The following is a 21,961-nucleotide window of genomic DNA, read 5'->3' as shown; positions in this document are numbered from 1 at the left end:
TACTTGCAGTTTGTTGAACCTCCTGGATATGTAGATTTAAATTTTTTAGGAAATGGGAAGTTTTTAGCCACTAATTTTTCAAATATTTTTCTGCTCCTTTCCTTCTCTGTTCTTCTGGTGCTGCCTTTTCATGTCTGTTGGTATACATTAGTGTCCCACATTTCTCTGAGGCTTTGCTCATTTTTTCTTCATTCTTTTTTCACTCTGTTCTTGGATTGCATAATTTCTATTGATCTATTCTTAAGTACTTTTACTTTCTGCCCGTTTAAGTGTATTATTGATTCCATCTAGTGAATTTTTAAATTTCAGATATTGCTCCTTTCAGTTCCAAAATTTCCATTTGGTTATTTTTAATAATTTCTGTCTCTTTATTAATGTTCTCTATGTGATGTGACACTGTCATCATGCTTTACTTCTAAAATCATGGTTTTCTTTGTTTCTTTGAACATATTTATAATGGCTTCTTTTCTCACATCTGGTCTCTCCTGCAGGTGGCTTTATTGCCTGCTATTCTTCTGGTATCTAGGCCATAATTTCCTGCTTATTTTGCATGTCTCATATTTTTTGGAAAATGAACATTTTAGATATTGCAGCAACTTTGGGTACTGGCTTCATCTCTCCCCTCTTTCAGTGCTTGTCATTGTTGTTAGCTTGTTTACTTGTTTAAAGACTAACTGGATTATTTTAGTGTTGTCCATTCCCTTCTCTTCCTCCTCTATCCCCTAAACAGACACAGGGTAAAGCCTCTGATGTTTTTCCTCAGGGATTCATCCTTGGACATGCCCAGCCACTTTGGGATAACAAGGTTTTAGCAGGACTTAGGCAGTGTTTGTCTAGTTACCTGACCACACTAACCTATGAAACTCCACTAACTGCTGGTTAAAAGCTCTATTGTTCATAACAATGCCCTGGAGAATAAATTATTTACAACCTAATCCAGTCAAATTCAGGCTGCTATGAAGGGACAGTTCCTGATGGTCAAAGTTTGAAATTTATTCAGACTCTAGTTCTTGCAGCTGGTTACTTATTTTTCTCCAGCAACTAGTTGGCTTATCATTTAGCCTGTATCTTCAATGAATTTATCAGTCTCCTTCCCATTGCCTCTCACCAACACTTCTACTGTTTTTGAAAGCAAACTTAGATTTGAACTTCATATGCTGTTGCAAATAAAGTTGGCTCCTTTGGGGAGATAATTTGAGCTCTCTGTTCTATGGTCTGCCTTTCCTCCGAGGGAAAATCTCTGAGCCACAACTCTGGTGCTGGAGTAAGGAACAATAGGTCAATTCTAAGTGACAGCCCAGTTTGAAGAAGTAAGTGCTCAGTGGATATATGGGCAAGAGCCCCAGGTGTCCTTGGCTTGTCTTCCTTGGCACAAGCCCCTGTCATATGAGCTGAGTCAATAGCAATTGGGACTTCAATGTCCTACCATGCCCAAGGTAGAACCTTTGTCTCATGAGAGGAAACGTGGTGGAAGAATGGGGCCCCCACCTGTTGGCTGCAGTAGTACAGAACTTTGCCTCAGCAACAACTATCTAGGGGCAGTATGAGTAATGCTAATGTCATGTCCTTCCCAGGAAGACAACCCTCCAACCAGGACCTGGGGGGAGTCAAAAACTTGTGTTCTTGGTTGTACAAGTCTGGGTGGAGTTCCCAGCTCAATGAGTGGAGAGGGGAAAATGCGGATCTTCAAATACTAAAGACTCATCATTTTATGGAGCTTCAGTAAATATTCTTGAGTAAATGTGTCCTCATTTGCTGTATATCTGTAGTGGCATTTCCATTTGTGTATGCTCATAAGGCCAACTATTTTTAAATGTGTTTTAAAAACAGTTTTCATCAGTTTTTTTGAGGAGTGATTCTGAGTTGCACACCATCGTGCCAGAAGTGGAGCCAGGAAGGGGATACTGATACAGTATAGATTAGCATTCTCTTTAAATGAGGGCTTGCTGTATCTTTGGTTGCTAGTGGAAGGCCTAAGATATATTTGTAGTATTAAATATAAAAATTAAAAAATAATTTTCTAATGTTAGTATGTTAGAAGCAAAGCATAAGATGGCAATTCCTGTAGATGATTTGTTGCTTGAATCCTCTGAGAAGAAATCTTTACAGAAGTGGAGACATAGGAGGATGCAAGTTCCCAGGCATTTCTCTAGGGAGATCATGAAAGCATTTCTAGAAGCCAGCACTCAAAGCATCTTGGGATGGATACTCTGCTGTAAAGAGACTAAGAGAGTTCAATATCAGCTATCAAAATCAACCTCATAAAAATAATCATATTAAAGAGTATGTAGAGTAAAGAAACTCAGTGTAGAGTTTACTAACAGCTGCTCCAAGAACCCAAATCAACCACATAAACAAAATTGTAGCAACAGTAATAAAAACAATATAACAGCCACTCTTATTGGACACTTTCTACCGTTAAGGAAATACACTTACTATCTCTAATCCTCATGATCACACAGTAAATTAGATATTATTCCTACATTTATGCAAGTGAAGAGATTAGACTTAACATATTCTAGGTCACTTAGCTTGGTTCTAGAGCTTAGTCTCAGATGCAAGCTCTCTGACTCCAAGGCCTGTCCTCTGTCCATTACTTACACAAAACTGTCCAAAAAGGGGTGAAGAAATGAGAAAAGAAAGAAAAACAAAGGGTAAAAATAGATAAGAGAATGAAGTGGTAAGGAAAAATGTATGAAAGTATAGTCATGCATGGGAGTGCCAGGGCAGGATCAACAGGTTCCCCTGTAGCTCTTCATTAGCACAAATACCCTCCAATTTGTTCTAAGCCTTCTGAGGTGAGCTTCATCAAGGCTCAACAATGCTGTACCCACAAATCCTTTCAATGTAGCCCTATTTCTACTTTGGGTTTTTGCTGATAAGTCTGAGGAAAAACTCCCTTAAACTTTCCAGAAGCCCAATTGTTTGAGAGCATCTATGATACATACTGTATTTCCTCAGAGAGTCTTTTTCTGATTATGTCATACTCCAAGGATGCAACCATAATGATTCTGAGGTTTAAGGAAAAGAATCTTCAGTCATGTCCTTCATTTCATATTTGACCCCTCCATCTTTTTTCTTTTCTTTTCTGGCAACACCCTGGATTTGTTCTTTGCTTGGAAACCATTTATGAATTTAATTTTAGGATCATTTCCCTTCCTGGGAACTGCTGCTTTGTGTCTTCCTATTCCCCTTCCCAAAATTGAGTTTATGGTCTCCATAAGTTTATATATCATGACAAAAGTATCTTACAAGTCTCCTTCAACTTTCACTGCATTTTGCAAATTTTGATGAGTTGTATTTTTATTTTTATTTCATTGAATACATTTAAAATCCCTCTTGAGACTTATTTGACCTATTTATAACGTAGAAGTGTGTTGTTTACTATCCAGGTATTTTAGGACTTTCCAGCTATCTTTCCATTGTTGATTTCTAGTTTAATTTCACTCTAGTCTGAGACATACATTATAATATTTCTGTTCCTTTCAATTTTTAAGGTGTGTTTAATGATAAATATAAGGTCTATCTTGGTGAATGTTTCATGTTAGCTTGAGGAAAATATGTATTCTGATGTTTTTGGTATTCTATAAATGTTGATTACATCCTGTAGATTCCAAATAGAAAAATCAATCAATATAATATACCACATTAAGAGAGCAAAGAAAAAAAGTGGTCATCCAATTGATTCACAAAAATCCTTTGATCAAATTTAATAATTTTTCTGTTAAAAAAAATACTAAAAAATTAGGAATAGAAGAAAACTTCCTCAACATAATAAAAACCATGCATGAAAAATCCACAGCTACATCCTACTCAATGTTGAAAGACTGAAATCTTATTCCATAAGATAACAAAAAAGACAGTAATGCCCATTTTCCCCTCCTCCATTTAACATAGTATTAGAGATACTAGCCAGTGTAATAAAACAAGGGAAAGAAATAAAGAGATTTAAAATTGGAAATGAATAAATAAATTCTCTCAACACACGACAAGATATTAAATATAGAAATATCAAAGATTTCACCAAAAAATAGAAAAAATAAACAAATTCAGCAAATTTGGAGGATACAAAATCAACAATTAAAAATCAGTTGCATTTCTATACACTAACATGACAATTCAAAAAATTAAGAAAGCAATCCCATTTAAAATAGGATCAAAGTGATTAATTAAAAATAAATTTAGCCTAGAAGAAGAAAGATTTGCATACTGAAAACATTGCCAAAAGACATTAAATAACACATAAAGAAATAGACATCCATGTTCATAGGTGGGAAGTTTTAATATTGTTAAGCTGTCAGTACTACTCAACAGATTCTACAGATCTCATGCAATTCTTATCAACATTCCAATATTTTTTCCAGAAAATAAAAGGTTCTAAAATTCATAGGGAATTTCAAGAGATTCCAAATAAACAAATAAAAAAATCTTGAAACAGAAGAACAATGTGGAAGATATCATACTTCCTGATTTCAAAACTTAGTACAAACTATTGTAATCCAAATAGACATATAGACGAATACAGTAAATAAATCTTCTCATATGCGGTCAAATGATTTGGTAAAGGTGTCAAGACCATTCAGTGGGAAAAGCACAATATTTTCAACAAGTGATACTGAGGAAATTCGATATTCACATGCAAAAGGATGAAGTTATACCCTTACCTTCCTCCATATTAAAAATTTACTCAAAATAGAACAAAGATCTAAATGTAAAAGCTAAACAAAATCTCTTAGAAGAAAACGTAGGGGAAACTCTTCATTCTATTGGGTTTGGCAGTGATTTCTTGGATATACACCAAAGGTGTTTGTAGACAACAAATGAAAAAATAGATAAATTGGTTTTTACAAATATTTAAAACTTTTGTGCATATCAAAGGACAATATCAAAAGAATAAAGGGTAACTCACAGGATGGGAGAAAATGTTTACAAATCATACATTTGATAAGAAATTAATACACAGAATATATAAAGAACCCTGTAACTCAGCAACAATAAAAACAAAAACAAAGAGCTCCTTTCAAAAATAGTCAAGGACTTGAAGACACCTTCCCCAAATAACAAAGATAAATGGCCAATAAGTACCTGAAAATGTGCTCATCATCATTATTCATTAAGGAAATGAGATACATTTCACACACATTAATATGGTTGCCATTTCTTTAGAAACAGAAAACAAATTTTGGTAAGGATGTAGAGAAATTGAGAATCCTGTACATCATTGGTAGGAACAAATTGAACAGCTAATGTAGAAAACAGTATAACTATTCCTCAGAAAATTAAACTTAAAATTACCATTTGATTCAACAGTTCAACTTCTAGTTATATATCTCAAAAGAACTGAAAGTAAGAACTCAAATATATAGTTGTACACCAATGTTTATAATAGCATTATTCAAAACAGTACAAAAAAATGGAAACAATCTAGTTATCCACTAACGTATGAATGGGTAAATAAATTGTAGTGTATTTGCTGGTCAGAATGGCTGTCATCAAAAGAACACAAGCAACAAATATTGGCAATGATGTGGAGAGAAGAAACCCTTGGTGGGCTCTTGGTGGGAAAGTAAACTCATGCAGCCACTGTGGAAAATAGTATGGAGATTTCTCCAAAAATCTCAAAATATAATTACTATATGACCCAGATTCCACCCCTGGGTATATAAAAGCAAAACCAAAACCAAAACCAAAAACACTAATTTGAAAATATACATGCATGTCAATGTTCATAGCATCATTATGTACAATTGCCAAGGTATGGAAGCAACCTAAGTGTCCATGAACAGGTGAATGGATAAAGAAGATATGATATACACACACACACAGATAGATAGATATAGATAGATATAGTATGTATAGATATTTATTGTACACTACGCACACACACACACACACACACACACACACACACACAAAATGGAATACTACTCAGCCATAAAAAATGAAATTTTGCCATTAACAGCAACATGGATGGACTTGGATGGCATTATGCTAAGTGAAATAAGTCAGACAGAGAAAGACAAATACTATATGATATCACTTATATGTAGAATGTATAAAATACAACAAACTATTGAATATAACAAAAACAACAACAAAAAAAGAAGCAGGCTCACAAATATAGAGAACAAACCAGTGGTTACCAGTGGGAAGTGGGGCGGGCAATAAAGGTATGGAGGAGTGGGAGGAGTGGGAGTAACACACTATTGAGCATAAGACAGGCTACAAAGATGTACTGCACAACAAAGGGAACATAGCCAGTATTTTGTAATAACTGCAAATTAAGTGGAAATGTAAAAGTTCTATAATAATTAAAAATTAAAAAAATAAAATAGAGTGTAGTACATTCTTACCACGGAATGTTATTCAGCCTTAAAAAGAAGGATATTCTAACACATGTTACAGTCTAAATAAACCTGAGGACATTATGCTAACTGAAATAAGACAGTCACAAAAAGAAAAATAGTATATGATGTCATTTTTATGAGGTATGCAGGGTAGTTAAATTCATAGAAACAGAAAGTTTACTCACACTTACCAGGAGCTTGGGGAGAGGGAAATGGAGACTTGTTTATTGGATACAGAGTTTCAGCTGAACATGATGCAATGGGTTGGAGGTAGATAGTGATGATGATTGTAACATCAATGTGATTATACTTAATTCCACTATATTGTACACTTTAAATAGTTAAAATAGTAAATAGTTGTGCATATTTCATCAAAATAAAATAATTAGGTACTTTAAGTGGGAGGGAAATAGAACTTGATTGTCTGCATTTTCTATATTAATGGACAGTAAGCAGGGGCAGAGAGAGATTGTGGTCTTAGACCAAATATATCAGGGGAGGAATTCATTACTCATGTTTTATCAGGGACTGTTTCCTGGGCTGAGTGAGCACCATATTCAATGCAGCCTGGGACCACTGTCCACAGAACAGTGGTTAAGGAATAAGATCACATTATCTGAAGTAAAAGGAATTCCATCCAAATAACACTGATGAGTGGCACAACCACACTTCCATGGAAAAAGAGACACAAGGAAGAATATTCCAGAGTTGTCATATCAGTCCTAGTACAGTCATAGAAACAGAATCCACTTTAGTTTGTTTAAACATAATAATTTGTACAGGTGATAAAGGAATAGAGATCAAAAAACACAAAATTCTTCACCAAAGCCTTTACTTTTTGGCCTATAGGTAATAAGAGGGATATCTATTACCCTTTGAAATAATAAACAAATGTCACACTTATTCATACATCCAAACATTAATCTATTTATTCATTGTTTCAATCACCATGCACTCTAGGTTTTACCTTACTTTAAAGTTACCATATTTGGTCCTTAGGGCTCTATAATACACAATTATATCTCCAGGCAAGATGCACTAGGTTGAAACCAAACTTTAAAAATGACTATTTGGTTGCAACTTAGATTCTTGATCACTACACATAAAATATTTATATATATACACACACACATACACATACATACACATACACATATCTATATACACACACACATCTATATACACACACACATATATATATACATGTATATAATTACAATATTTATTTCTGCCTAAATAAAATTATGTAAGGCCCATACACAGTGTAAGCTGCATGAGGACAAGATCTTTGCTTTTCTCTCTTTACATAATCCAGAACAATGGCAGGGAGGACATAAGAATTTAACAAACAATGTAAATAATTAGAACCAAGCATTCCTTAATGAGGATTAGAATAGATGTGTGAATAAATTGTTAACTACTTTTTAAAGCCTTTTTATTTTTCTAAGTGACCATTGTCAGTTTTATTATTTTTTATTGAAAGAAAATAGAAACAGTATTTCAAAGAGATATCTGCACTCAAGTTTATTGCAGCATTAACCACAGTAGCCAAGAAATGAAAGCAACCTAAATGCCAACACATGAATGGATACAAAAGATGTGGCACATATACATATACACAAGGGAATATTATTCAGTCACAAGGAAGGTGGATATCCTGCCATTTGCAACATCAATGGACCTTGAGCACATTATGCTAAGTGAGATAGGTCAGAGAAAGACAAGTACAGTGTGATATCACTTGTATGTCGAATCTAAAAAAGACAAGGCTTCTCTTTGCTCTTCAATGCAGGGTGTGTCTAGTCCAAGGGATTAGAACATCTGCTTAAGTCAAGCTCTCAGTTGGAACAGATATACAGATATTTCTGTAGAATAGTTTACTTTTCCATTAAACCCCATGATACATTGGTCACATATTCATTACTATATGGTTTCTTCTTTAAAAGGCAAAGCCATTCATTCTTCCTTCTGAACACTTGAAGCCACGACTAGATGGAGTCATTTAAATTCTCCAGTGGAGATGAGTTAACATCCTCGCAGAGATACTGAGACTGTGGTGAATAAGGTCACAGAGGGGGAAACTGTACCGAAAGAGTTTCTTCTGCTCCTCTGGTCCTTAAGTCAAAATAGAGACCTTAATCTAATATCTAAAATCCAAACAATCTATTATCTCAGAGGTTTGGTGTGATCATGGAATTCTGGCAATTGAAAACAATCACACATGTGTCAGCTTTTTGTTTATACAGAAGTTTCTTACTAAGTACCCTCTGTGCCTAAACATACACTATGAAGATGTAAAGAAAATACATATATATATATATATATATAAAATGGTGTCTGTCTTCAGACGAACTATACTTTTATTTGAAAAGAATACTAGACCAAGTTAGTTGCACCTGGGCCAAAACTGTGTTCATACCAGGATGTCATGTACCTCTAACAGGGAGACTGTGATGTCTTTTCAGGATCTGAGCATCACTCCTAGCTTGGATCCTGATTCTGAGAGTCCTTGAAGTGTTTGGGCATTCTCATTTCCCAGCATATGGATCCAAGTACATTTCCAGAGGTCCCCTAGGAGAGGCACTGTGAAAATCATTATCATTTATCCTCATCCCAGAGTTGCAAGGTCCTCTCTCCTGGGATCCTGCCCTCCCCTCCAGGTGATAGTTCCATCATCTGAAATTGGTTTAGACCAAGGCTACGGATTATAACCTTTTATCAATGTTACCTCTCAGCTTCCTATAAATATCCTTGATTACAATGGTTTCCTCCCCATTCTATTTTTCTCTACAGACACCTTGTTTTATTTGCCATCTTCAGAATTTTCTCTGGTCAGGTCTGCTAGCTGCCACTCCAACCAAATTATAGACTGAATGTTTGAATGTGTTCTCCAAAATCCATTTGAGGAAACCCCAAATACCAATGTCCCAATGTGCTTGGAAATGGGGTTTGCGAGGGATTAGATAATGAGTGTGGGGCCTTCATGAATCTAATTAGTGCCTGTATAACAAAGAATCATGAGATTCATTCTCTCTGTCTCTCTCTTTCTCTGTCTCTCTCTCTTCACCATGCTAGGACACAGTAAGAACCTTGTCATCTGTAAAGCTGTAAGAGGACCCTTACCAAGAAAATAACAATGCTGGCACAGTGCTTTTGGACTTACAGCCTCCAGGACTGGGAGAAATAAATGTTTGTTTTGTAAGCCACAAAGTCTATGGTAATTTGTTATAGCAGTCTGAGCTAAGACAAACCACGATGCTCATTACTCTTATTGTATGTACTTGAATTCTGATGTTTAAATGCCAACACCTGGCCTCTATGTGTCTGGGTTTTTCATTCCCCATTACTATCAAGGCATCCATTTCTGCAGTGGTGCATCACTCCTTCTGTACTTGCCTACAGCAGAGACGCCACCACTGAACTTAAGGATGATGGGAATTCCTCTCACCAGTGAATATTCTTAGTGTTTAGTAATTTGTTTCTAAACACTGTAAAAGTGTAATTGAAACCTATGAAGTAAATGTTACTGTTGTTGAGATTTCAAGGGGTAACAGGAAAGTTCATACCTTATTTTTGAAGCAAATATAAGGGATTAAAAACCAAGGCCAAAGCAAATACAAGATTAGGATGCAAACGTTATTTTCTAGTATTCTGATCTTAGTCTTATACCCCTCATTAAGCAGGCTAATGTCATTTCTGGAAGCAATGAGCAATTCCATTTATTCACATTACATTTACTATTTTAATTATTAGTAATGTAGTTTGTTTTCTTTGTTATTCAAGAAATAACACAAACTAACTTTGCAAAATTGAAAATATAGAGTATATAATGAAAAGCATGTGTCCTTTCTATCCCTGATGCCAAGCTGTCTTCTCCAGGAAGAACCAATGATAACAATTTCTAATGAATCTTCCAGAAATGTACTATACATACATGTGTATGAGTGCCCAAAATAATTGCCTTTTTTTTTTTTACGGTGAACACATTATACAAACTGTTTTGTGCCTCATTTTTTCACTCTACATTCTATCTTCCAGATTGTTCTATATTTATACAAATAGAGCTCCACTATCTATTTACTAGCAACATAGTATTCTAGTATAAATACACGCAAAATATATATTACCAAATTACATAAATAAGCATTAAGTGGTTTCCAATCTTTTGCCATTAGAAGTGAAGCCTCAGTGAAACTCTTGTATATATGTACATACACATATATATGATTTTGCACACATATATATTTCCTAAAACTCAACACACTATATCAAATTGTCCATGCATTTATTCTATCTAATGTGGGCCAGGCATCAGTATTCTCTAGAAATCACTTTTTACATTTAAAGCATTGCTGGATGAAAGTGAAAAGCATGCATATCAGAAATAGGCCAGAGAACATACATGTATATTATATTATATATCTGATTTCTTTACAAGGAGAGCTACTTCTTTTTAAATAGTGAGCTCACTACTTTCATAACATTACCAAGAATGTTAGCTGGGGCAGGCAATAACGAAGCGATTCTTTTGCCAAGGTTGTCCAAGGCTTGTGCAAGCAAGGAAATATCATCATTTTTAGTATCAACAATTCTCTCTCCCAAATGATTTATCTCTGTACTCATCACCTCACATTTCTTTCTAAATCCTTCAGTACACAGATCTTCTTGGACCTAAAAAAAAAAAAATGAGGAAGGAAGTAAAACTTTTTAAATCCCCCATTTTTTCAAGGATTACATTTTGTCAAACTTTGAAATTTGTCAGACTATCTTTGTTTTATTCCTAAAATTGTTCTCTCTTAATCATGAAAGGAGACTCTTGTAACAAGGTATATTTCCTGGTTTGGACTGAAATATTAAGAAGAAGTGTAGTTTACAGCCTTAATAATATTCATATACCTTAGGGTTTTGCCAGGAGGCTAAGCCTGGCATGAGGACAAATGTAATATTTTCCAGTCAAAAAATGCAAATGAGAGGTAGCCTTGGTCTGACTGCACTAATTCTCAGTCCCACTCAGGATGACACTGTCACCCATATTATAGAAATCTGTTATAAACACATGGCCCCTAAATTATAGAAATCTCTTATAAATCATGTTCAGATGAACAATGAGAGAAATCCCTCCAAGCCACATGATAGCTTGGGGATCTGTCCACACCTGGAGGCAATGCAGCAAGTGTAAAATCTATCATTTCTATGTGTTTTTAAGTCTGGACATTTCTGGTAGTTTTATGTCAGAACAGATCTACCTCAGGGCCTTGGGCTGAGCAGGTCTCTTGGTAAAAGGTAGTGACCTTGGTAGAGCGTACTAGTTGTTGTTCATATTAAACACACATAATTGGAAAATCTGTTCAATCAAGCCCTGTGAGATCATTTTAAAATTCTCTAAATGGCTATTCAACCCTATTTATATACTCTGAGGGCTTGGAGTAGAGGGGGGAATACTCATCCTGAAATCTCCAAAGTCTAATTACAGAGCCAAATTTAAAGGTTTTGGAAGGATTCAAAGGCTTCAGGGTTTTAATAAATCACAAGCAGTAGATGCACTTGTGATCTCTGCATGACCATGCTGTAACCTACACCCATCCCTTCCTGGGGTACCGGGGCAAAGCTATCAAGCTCTACTACTGCCACAGCCTGATTCACCTTCAGCTGATGCTCCAATATCTTGTTTGGCTCTCTCAGCAGGTTTTCTCTTTCTCTCACCATCTTCTCCATCATCTGAACTATGTGTTTCTGGAGACTTCTCTTCTGAGCCTCCACCTGCTGCTGCTGCTCCTGCAGTTTCTGTTTCAGCAGCTCCTGTTCCTTCTCAGCTGTCTCCTTCCAGGTCCACTCTTCTGCCCCAGGAAGGTATTAGAGAGGGAAAAAATAGGCAAGGATTGACCTCCACCCTCCTGAGCTCAGAGGCCAAACCAAATTAAAGAGAGAAGTAGGAAATCTCTGAAGTCCTCCCCCAAAACCCCATGTCCACACCATCGAGAACACACTTCAGAATGTGAGAGAAAAGGCTCTGCCTGTCTGGCGTCCAACCACAGTTCCCTTTGCTGTTTCCAGATGCAGCAGGGTTGTTCCACAGAAAGGAAGGAAGCTCCGGTATTGGGAAGGTTTTGCTCTCACACCTGTCAGAGGGCACTGCAAGAACATACACATCCCACTGTGAGCCCAGCCCTACCCTGTACCTGCTTTGGGCTTCTCCCCATCAGTGAGGGCTTTATCTGCCTGCAGGATTTCTCTAGTGCCATCTGGGACTGCAGAAACCTCTGGAGGAACTCATTTGCCTGAGGAACAAAGGAGGAGCACAGAAATTAGATTTCCAATAGGAAAATTAGTGATGCAAAGACAACTAAGTCCATGTAACTTTTGCTTCAAGTTTAAAGTTCCACAGTGGTTCCTTACAATGAGTCCAAGCTCCTTAGAGTGACCTGTCTCTGTCCAGTCTCTTGCCCAGTGCTACTTCTTTCTCCCCACCCTAGAATCCAGCCAGTCAAAATCATGTTCAGTTCTACAAACCCCAAATCTCTGGTGCTTTTACATATCTGCTTTCCCAGTGTGAAATAGTGCCTCTAAATTGTGCTGCTGTTCTCCTCTGCCACTAGCTGTTTATAACTTTAGACAACTTATTTTAACCTGCCTATGCTTCTCAGTTCAGATCTTTAAAATGTTGATAATGTAGATGCTTCTTAATGCTATTTGAAAGATTAAGTTAAAGAGTCTAGGGAAAGAGCTTAACATTTTGGCTATAGGAAACAATAGTTCAATATATATTAGTTGCATTATTATTGTTTATTATTATTGTTTATTATTATTGTTTATTATTATTATTATTATTATTATTATTATTATTATTATTATTATTATTATTATTATTATTATTATTATTATTATTATTATTATTATTATTATTATATTTGTTTCTAACACCTAAGTAGCTCTTTCCTGAGTGTTATAGCTTGCCTATGTAGTTGACTTCCTGCCTCACTTGTGATCATCCTTGTGTGCAAAGACTGACTTGTAAATTATCAGTGCTCAACACGTCAAATATGTTGTTGAGTAAAAAAAAAATGAATAAATTCTGTTCTGTCTCTTGTGGATTTAAGAAATCTGTACTCATGGTTGGGAGTTGACATTTGTACTCTCTTCAGGAATAAATAGCATGCAGCGAACCTTAAAAGCCACAGCTGTTTGAATGGCCCCATACACTCTCTTTATGCATGAATGGAGCTGCACTCTCAGATTTTCAGGAGACCCCTTTGAGTATTCTGTAGGTTCCCCATGTTTCCCTTATTCCTCACCTTCACTCCTTTCATGGGCACTTGGTAATATTCCTTTTCAATAATTTCCTTTGCTTTCCTGTAGAGTTCATGACCTCCAGGAACAGAGAAATTTCCTGCTGAGATACTTTTTATTAGTGTCTTTGAAAGCTGATCAAGTTTAGTCTGGCAATATTTGATTGATGTCTCTTCATTCTGCATCAAGAAATCATCTTTCTTATTCTTTATGATTTCCTAGAGGGAAGAAAGATAGAGGGCTGTCACCAGAAGCAAGGAACAGAGGAAGTAAATTTCCAAAGGATCTGGTAGAAGAATTGGTCTAATTGTGTTCCTCATGAGAAAAGTATTCTGTTGGAGGACATGTAATAAAACAGCAGTCACAAGATTTGATTTATTCACAGCTCTGAAAACTCTGGAAGACCATGGGGAAGTTCCCTAACCTCCTTTGGGTATTTCATCTGAGCTGTTGGGGTTGCATTAACTAATCTCTCTGGTTCCTTGAAGCTGCCACATTCAGTGATTCTGTCTTCAATGATAGATACAACAAGGAGCAACCTAAGCTGAAAGTGGCCTGAGATGTGGATCTGAAAAGAGAAATTTTGGTTCCCAGCCATAGGAGTGTGTTCACAGAAAAAGAAGCCAGCTAAAGAATGTCTTGGGTGTTCTGGACAGGCTTGGAATCCACAGAAGTATTTATTTCAAGAGGATATCTATACTGATTTTTCATTGAAGGTCAAAGGGAGTTCCAGATAAACTGCCTGAGTTCTGGCAGTCAAAAAAGAAGGAAATGTAGTCCTTTGAAACTCTGTCCCTCATGAGAACATGGACTACTTTATCCTTGAGTGAGAGATGAGCCATGGGACCGGTAACAACACTTCTAGTCTTCATTCTTCAAGGGGAGGTGACATAAAGTAAATACTAAGACAGATTACCACAAGGTTCCTCTGGAACTCCTGCTTGTCTTCCTTGAAGGAGTGCTCCATAAAGACTGCAGGGGCTTCCCTCTCACAGGCAGCATGCACCTCCATCAGCTCCTGCAGCATGTCTGTGGGGAAGCTCACTCGCTGGGCTATCTGCTCGCTGTAGTGGTTGTCTGCCTTCTGAATGGCAGCTGAGTTCTCCAGCTGGGCCAGAGTTGTCACTGCATTCTCCAAGCGAGGTACTGCTCCGCTAATGCTAGTATCCAGGTAGGTCACAACCAGAGTCCTCAGCCCTGAAGAAGCCAGGAAATTTAGGGTCTAAATATCAAGTTATCAGTCAATGGCTCCAGGATTCTGAGACTATGCTTCTAGGGTCATATACACATGCACACACACAAACACACACACGCACCCCTACCTCCTTCTACTATTATCACCTTCATTTTCTACTGACTGTTCATTTTTATGGTTTTCCAGGCCACAGGACTAAAAAAGTTAATATCTACTTCTATCTAACATACTAGGGGCTACCTGGAAAATACAGTTTCTCATTTTAAAAATTGAAAAAATATAGATTACATAGATAGACAGATGAGGCAAAGTGTACCATGTTTAATTTATTCCTAATTCTGAGGCTTTGAATGGATTTTCAGTGATTTATGGGCTAATGTTTATTTTTGGACCACTCTAAATTCTCAAAATATCTTCTGAATTCTCCTTGTGAAGAACACTTATTGTATAGGACTTCCTTTGAAAACATGCAGTATTCTGTTTTTACACCAAGAGAGTGATTATGTTCTAAGTGGAAGATGTTTTCAGATAAGTGGGAGTCACCGATATCATTGACAAAAGTTGCAATTTGGGGAAGGAATTTGTAAATCCCCCAAAGTGAGATAATTATAAAGTATACAGATTTCTTCATGGAGTATAAAAGTCTGTAAAATCAGAATCCTTTATAGAATCAAACAAAAATACTAGAAAGCACATTATATAAAATATTCAACACATAGCAGTCCCCATGGAAATGGGAAAAAGAGATTCACCTTTCCCAGTGACCATGATTCCTTCTGTGAGGGTCTTGGTCCTTGCATCAGTGAAGATGTAAGAACAGAAATTTTTTGTTTGCTCCTGGAATTTAGGATCCAGTTGGTCTTCAGATACCATCCCAATATTGGCTAGAATTTTTTTTCTCTATGTTGGCCAGTCAAAGACAAAACACTTCCATCTTGGAAATAAATGCCTGATGCAGTCTCTGGGTAGATTGGATGTTTGGGCTTTGGGATTCTTCCCTGAGGGACAGAAAAACAGGGATTAGAGTGTGTAGAGTCTTGAGGCGAGGGGGTTTCAGGTGTTCATGGCAGGGATTTGTGTGTCTTTGCCATTTCTACACATAGAACTCTTTTAACATAGACATTCAATACTTCTTTGCACATCAGACTTATACCAATGATATAACTGCAGAGAAATTTAGGGAGACATCTGATCCAGTAAAGGAAACCTATGGCTGGTCTCTCCAGACATGCACATAGTAGAGTGGTTGTCTATGATGTGTTTGCTTAACTAGCAGCTAAAAGGATGAAAGGTCACATGAAACTTTCTGCTCAACTCAACCTCATGTAGGAATTGAGCTGTGGAACCAAAAAGGAGAGCTACAAACAAGGGATCATGGACAGTAATTGGAATATTAGGAATGACATCCTCATTATTTAAGAAAAACTGTTTTCATGCTAAAAATAATTGATGCAGTGTTATTTATTTATTAGTAAAAACCTCTGAAGTATAAATGTACCTGAAATATAATTTTAAGGTATCACCACTAATCTATAATCTCTTTGAGGTAAATGTTTATATCTGGTCCTCTCATGCCAGCCAATTTCTTAATAGCTGTTTTGAGAAATCATAAATAGAAACGTGAAAGGAAGAATGACTAAATTGGGATTGATATTTCTCTCAAGGTTTCAATAGACACACATCCTTGGAAATGTAACCCATGAAAATAAATTTTTACCTTGTAATTAATTCATGGGTAAACATGTGGGAATTAGGAGAAAGCTATGATGTGGAAGGTAAAATGAATATTCTAATAATTGTCAGTATTATTGAAAAGGCATAGATTGTAAAGACAGTCACTTCTTCAGGTTTATTTAGAACATACAGTCATTTTGTAGATGATATAATTATACAGGATTAGAAAGTTTTCTAGCCCTCTTTGAAAAGAATAATATGTGAAATCTATATTATGTTCATTAGATAAGCTTTTCACTGCAGTTTCATGTCTAACAATTAGCTGATTTGTTGTTTTCTTCAACAGAGAAAAATTGAAGGAAAAGGAAATACAGTGTCCAGTCTTTAGAATGTTTCATCACCCATGTAAATCTGGATGGTAAATTTAAAGATGTATAAAAAACAAATTGGTTTTGAGTAATTTCACTTTACACTTTACTTTTCTTGAGTAAACTTCAACTGTAGCCCCTAGATCTTTGCAACCCACTTTCCAGCCACCATTTCCACAGACTTTGATTTAGTCTCAAATACAAATGCAATCACAAAGATGAGGGATATTGTTTAGTAGATCCCACACTCTATTGGACTGTACACTGCCCAGGCCATACTCTGATACCTGGAATCAGCTTCAGGGCATTCTCCAAGTACTCATCTTCTGTGATAGGCTGACCACATAACTGCAGCTCCAGGGTGAAATCCCATACAGTCCAGATAAATTCTGGAAAGAAATTCACAAATTCTGTGGAATCTTCTACTCTATCAGGTGTTTGAGAGGACTTTGCCCTGATGTTTTGCAAGCTCTGTTGCATAACTAACATTTGGTTAGGGAAAAGAAACTCACTACCAACAATTCACACATTTCTCTAGTATAAAAATATTATAATCACACTTTTGCCATGGGTCCCCTCTGCTCCACCCAAGAAACTAAATGACAGGAAGGGAGAGACTGACTCTATCCTCATCCCCATGAATTCAGTGAAACATGGTGGTTCAGGACCTGGAAGGATACTGCAGATGCTCCAGGGCCTGGTGGTTGATGGTGCTCATGCTGTTCTAGACAAAGCTACTGCAGAGAACCACGGTCAGGGCAAAGATCCATGAATCCATCTTAGACTCATCCTAGAAAGCACATTAGAACAAGAGAGTTAGAAGTTTACCCCTACATTAGAAATTCATCTGTACACTTCTTCAATCATGGTTTCATTTATTATTTCAGCTAACATACTCACCATGCAAAGAAATTGAAGACAGATGTAAATGCAGATATCAACTTTGACAATTACAGAGACATTTCTTGTGTTTGCAAATTTTTCATATATAAAAGGATTCTAGTGTTCACAGTGCTTTCTTTTTCCTCAATTGGATAAAGTAAAATAACATATACAGAAAAACTAATACAGTACCTGTTGTGTAATTAGGAATTCAGTGATGAGTGTGGGCACTTATTCATTCTGCATTTATTTATTAATCAGAGTCCATATAAAATATACAATAGTTGGCATAACTGGGTATTTAAATTATATGCAATCAATAAATACTTGCAGGAAGCTACTAAATATACCCCACTGTTCTTAGATTTTAAAAAAGCAATGCTAAAAATGAAAATTTTCTTTCAACATGATTATTTCAAAGCAGTGGACAAACATCCATAACAGTAAGTGCAACAATGATAGAAGTATCTGTAAAAGGCTTACTCTCAGTAATGTATATAAGCAGTGAAACCTATAGCTATAACACTAAACTAAAATTTAGAAGTCTATCAAGGAAGAACAGAGCTATGAAATTTGGAGAAAGAATATGTGATCTGAAAGCTTCCTCAATGTCTTGAGCTGAATATTAAAGAACTGGTAAATGTGGAACTGAAGAAATGAAGGTGATCCCATAGACAGGAAAACCCAGAGAAACAAAATTAGAGATGGGAGAAGACAGGGGTCTTGTAGTTAGAACAGAGTCATTTGAAGGCAGAGGGCAAGTGTAGAAGTTAAGGTGAGTTTCATGCAGCCTAATCAAGGGCCCTAAAGCCCAGGCTAAGTTGTATAAATCATAGCATTGTCTAAATGATGGCATAAACTGGAAATAGTTTTTTTTTATTATAAATGGCATGTAAAGTTGCTCCCAGTGTAAATGCAAAAACTGTGGTTTATGTTGAGAAGATTCTAAATGGGAGTTTGGGGGGATAAGAGTCTATTCATTACTTTCTTTCCCCAAAACAAAGTTTTTAAAAATAATCAATTAGGATAAGAAGAAGTGGCAGTTATGACAAACAATTATTTCAACAGCAAGATTATATCATTGTTTGATATATGGCTTTAAAAATAAGCAGACTTTCTAACTCCTGTTGAGAAAAAAGACAGAGCTATAAAAATGTAGGTACTATTTCCAAATAAATCTCAAAACGGTGAAAGGAGGGATAGTTCATTTCACCCATTAGCAGAAAGCTAAAACACCAAAAATCCATTTTAAAATGTTTCTTGTAGGACAAAAACTTACTTTTATAGAACTTGCACATTCAGAGGTGTCTCATAGATTTCCAGAACACTCTGTGAGTAGTTGATGAACTTCATCATAGAAAATGTAAACCCGTCCCTTAAATCCAACCCTCAAATACACTCTTCACCTTGAAGCTAAGAAGGTGAATCAGAAATTTTTCCTCACTCACAGATTGATACTTCTCCTCTTTCTTAGTTATGCTTAACTGTAAGTTCTCAAAACCAGTAGGTGCTGCCTGGATTGCCTTTCAAAACTGAAGGACTTATTCCCCCAGCTGTTGGGAGTGCTGGTGGAAGACAGTCTTCAGGTGTCAGCCCTCTTAATTAGAAAGGCTTCTGGAGCAGCTCTTCAAAAATGTATCAGCACCCCTGTCCCAAAATCAGGATAAATCAAAAAAGCCATTCCAGCCATGGAGCTCCCATGAAATTCCCAGAAATTGGGGATTGCAATGCAATGTAATTTCTTCTCTCCAGCCTGCTTCTTTCCCAATTACATGGTATTAAATCTGACTGCAGATAATGTCTTGTCAATTGAACTAAAGACTCTTTTAGGGCAGGACATTTACTTTGGTCACTGATATCTACAATGCTAAGTCCAAAGGCCTGGAACTCAGCCGTTGAATAATGACTTACTAAATGTAATTAAGTCATCCACACAGTGCCAAGAAATAAAAGAATTTATCTAAGACACTATGATAACTTACCTAGAAGTGAGATTCAAACAAAACATAGTTTGCCTTATTTACTAAAACTGATTTCTAGATTTTACAGATTAAACAGTAAAATTTCTAGGACCATGGAGAGATAAGGGGAAAATCCAGAATAAAAAGGATTTAATTGTGAATTTCTGCTTTACCATTCACACATCCCCCAGGCTCTAATTGTGCAGAAGGAACACCAGAGTACGATTGGGCTTGTGTGGGTGAGGCACACACCACATCCAGATGCCCTTGGTTTCAGACTGCACTGTAGAGCCTAGAGGAAAGCCTGTGAGGAGAGGGGAGAAAGCAGCATTCAGTTAGAGCAGATAATCTAAACAACCAAGGGGCTACAGAGTCAGATCTATTGGAATGTCAGTATCCCAGCATACGAGTTGGTGCTTTCTCCATTTCCTCAAGAATGTCCTACTTTGTGTGTCATCTGTTTCAAGGAGGAAGGAACATTAATTGTGATAAAGATATCAAGCAAGGGCTCAACATAGAGGCAAAGGGGAATCCATGAATCAGACAAAATGGAAGTCACTGATAACCATAACAAGAGTATCTTGAAAGAACGGTGAGGTTCAAAGCCAGAGAGAAATGGACTGAAGACAGTCATGGGAAGAGAAAAAGGTGGGAAAAAAATCAAGATTATATTTTTTGTCAGACAAATTTTTCAAAAGTGGGGAGAGGTGTTAGCCACAGTAGTATATGATATACAGGAAATATTTTTAAGATTATAGACATTTGAACACATTTATATGTTGATGAGTATAGTCCATAAAGAAGCAAAATGTGTTTCAAGAGCGAGTAGACACAATTGCAAGAGTCCAGTGCTTAAGCATGTAAAATAAGGTAGGATTGTGAGAATTGGTAGGAGAAATTTTGCTTTACAGGAATAAAACATACAATATGATAATGAATTACAGTAAGACAGTGGTTTAGCAGTGAGAAATAGGAGTGGAAAGTTGATTTGTTAAGAGAAGTTTGGTTTTCCCTACACAAGATCAGGACAAAAATTAAGAAGCTGAGGTATTAGCTAGAATCAAGCAATTGGTCCTGGACCCTGTACAATACTCACCATGATTCTGACCTGCAAGATGGTTCATCAAGTAGGATTTGCATGTATGATACGGCCCTACAATGGCCACCAACAGCACTGGCAAAGAAATCTCACCAAGAATCTGCAGAGATTTTTGGTTCACTGAAAGAACCTTGACACTTTCCAGAAGACAAATGGGGTCCATCATTTTGGGTCTGGATGCCATGGCAACCTGCCAACCTAGAAGAGCTTCTTAGTGGAAATCAGATTATAAAGCCATTCTCTAACTCAAAATTATACAAAGCATCTATCAACTTAGGATAAGGTAAGTAAGAGTTCTGTGCTTTCCATTAGACAAAGTGTAACCTAGAAATAGCATACTGCAGAGGTTTTCCCCCATCATTCCCTCAAGTCTCTCATGATATTGGTAGTGAAATAATATAATATCACTCTCCAAACTGTTATTTCAAAATAATAATATAATTAAAGTTATTGTTATGATGCACTGAAGGCCTACAATATACCAAGCCCTTTGATAATAACTTACATATCCAGCTAAACTGATATTCACAAGAGACTGAAAGTTAGAAATTAACATAACTACTTTGGAAATGAGGTAAATGGTTCTCACAAAGGCTGAGTGAATGTCATTGAGAAAGGATTGAAAATCTACATACTTGAGCAAAATGACAGACTAGCAAACTCTAAGCTCTTGTTTCCCCAAGGAGATATAAACAACAACCAAAATACTAGCTAGAATAACCTTACAGTAGTTCCATAAAACAGTCAAAGGTCCAAAGCAACCAACCAAATACCAAATCAAGAAACAGCCTCCTTCAAAATGGTAGGAAATTCTGTGGTTTTTCTGTTGCCCTCTGTCCCCATTGTGGTAAGGTCTTTAAGGAAGTGGCAAATCATTTCCCAATTCCCTCCCCTGATTCAGAGAGAGGGAATTTTATAATGTTCTAACCTGTCAGGGCTGCCTCTTCAGGTCTCTGTTTCACCTCACATGAAACTCAGGGAAGGGTGGCAGAGGGGTAGGTGGTGGTAAAACTTGGATATCAGGTGGAAAGAAGCAGCAGGTATTTCTCAAGGAAAAATGTGGAGAAACAGCTCCACAGATGCCTAGAGCAATAGGTTACCAGTGAATATATAAAATAGACTATCTAAGGCATCAAATGAGTTTCTAA

General features: G+C 36.5%; 1 pseudogene; it reads right to left on the bottom strand.

Annotated features, from left to right (window-relative positions):
* Window positions 1-7,853: 7,853 nt before the first annotated feature.
* Window positions 7,854-16,201, bottom strand: LOC141576146 (guanylate-binding protein 6-like; annotated as a pseudogene).
* Between the last annotated feature and the right edge of the window lie 5,760 nt (window positions 16,202-21,961).

This window comes from Camelus bactrianus, chromosome 36, assembly GCF_048773025.1.
Source record: "Camelus bactrianus isolate YW-2024 breed Bactrian camel chromosome 36, ASM4877302v1, whole genome shotgun sequence".
Classification (NCBI taxonomy): domain Eukaryota; kingdom Metazoa; phylum Chordata; class Mammalia; order Artiodactyla; family Camelidae; genus Camelus; species Camelus bactrianus.
The sequence above is the reverse complement of the archived record's forward strand: the minus strand, read 5'-3'. Positions and strand labels throughout refer to the sequence as shown.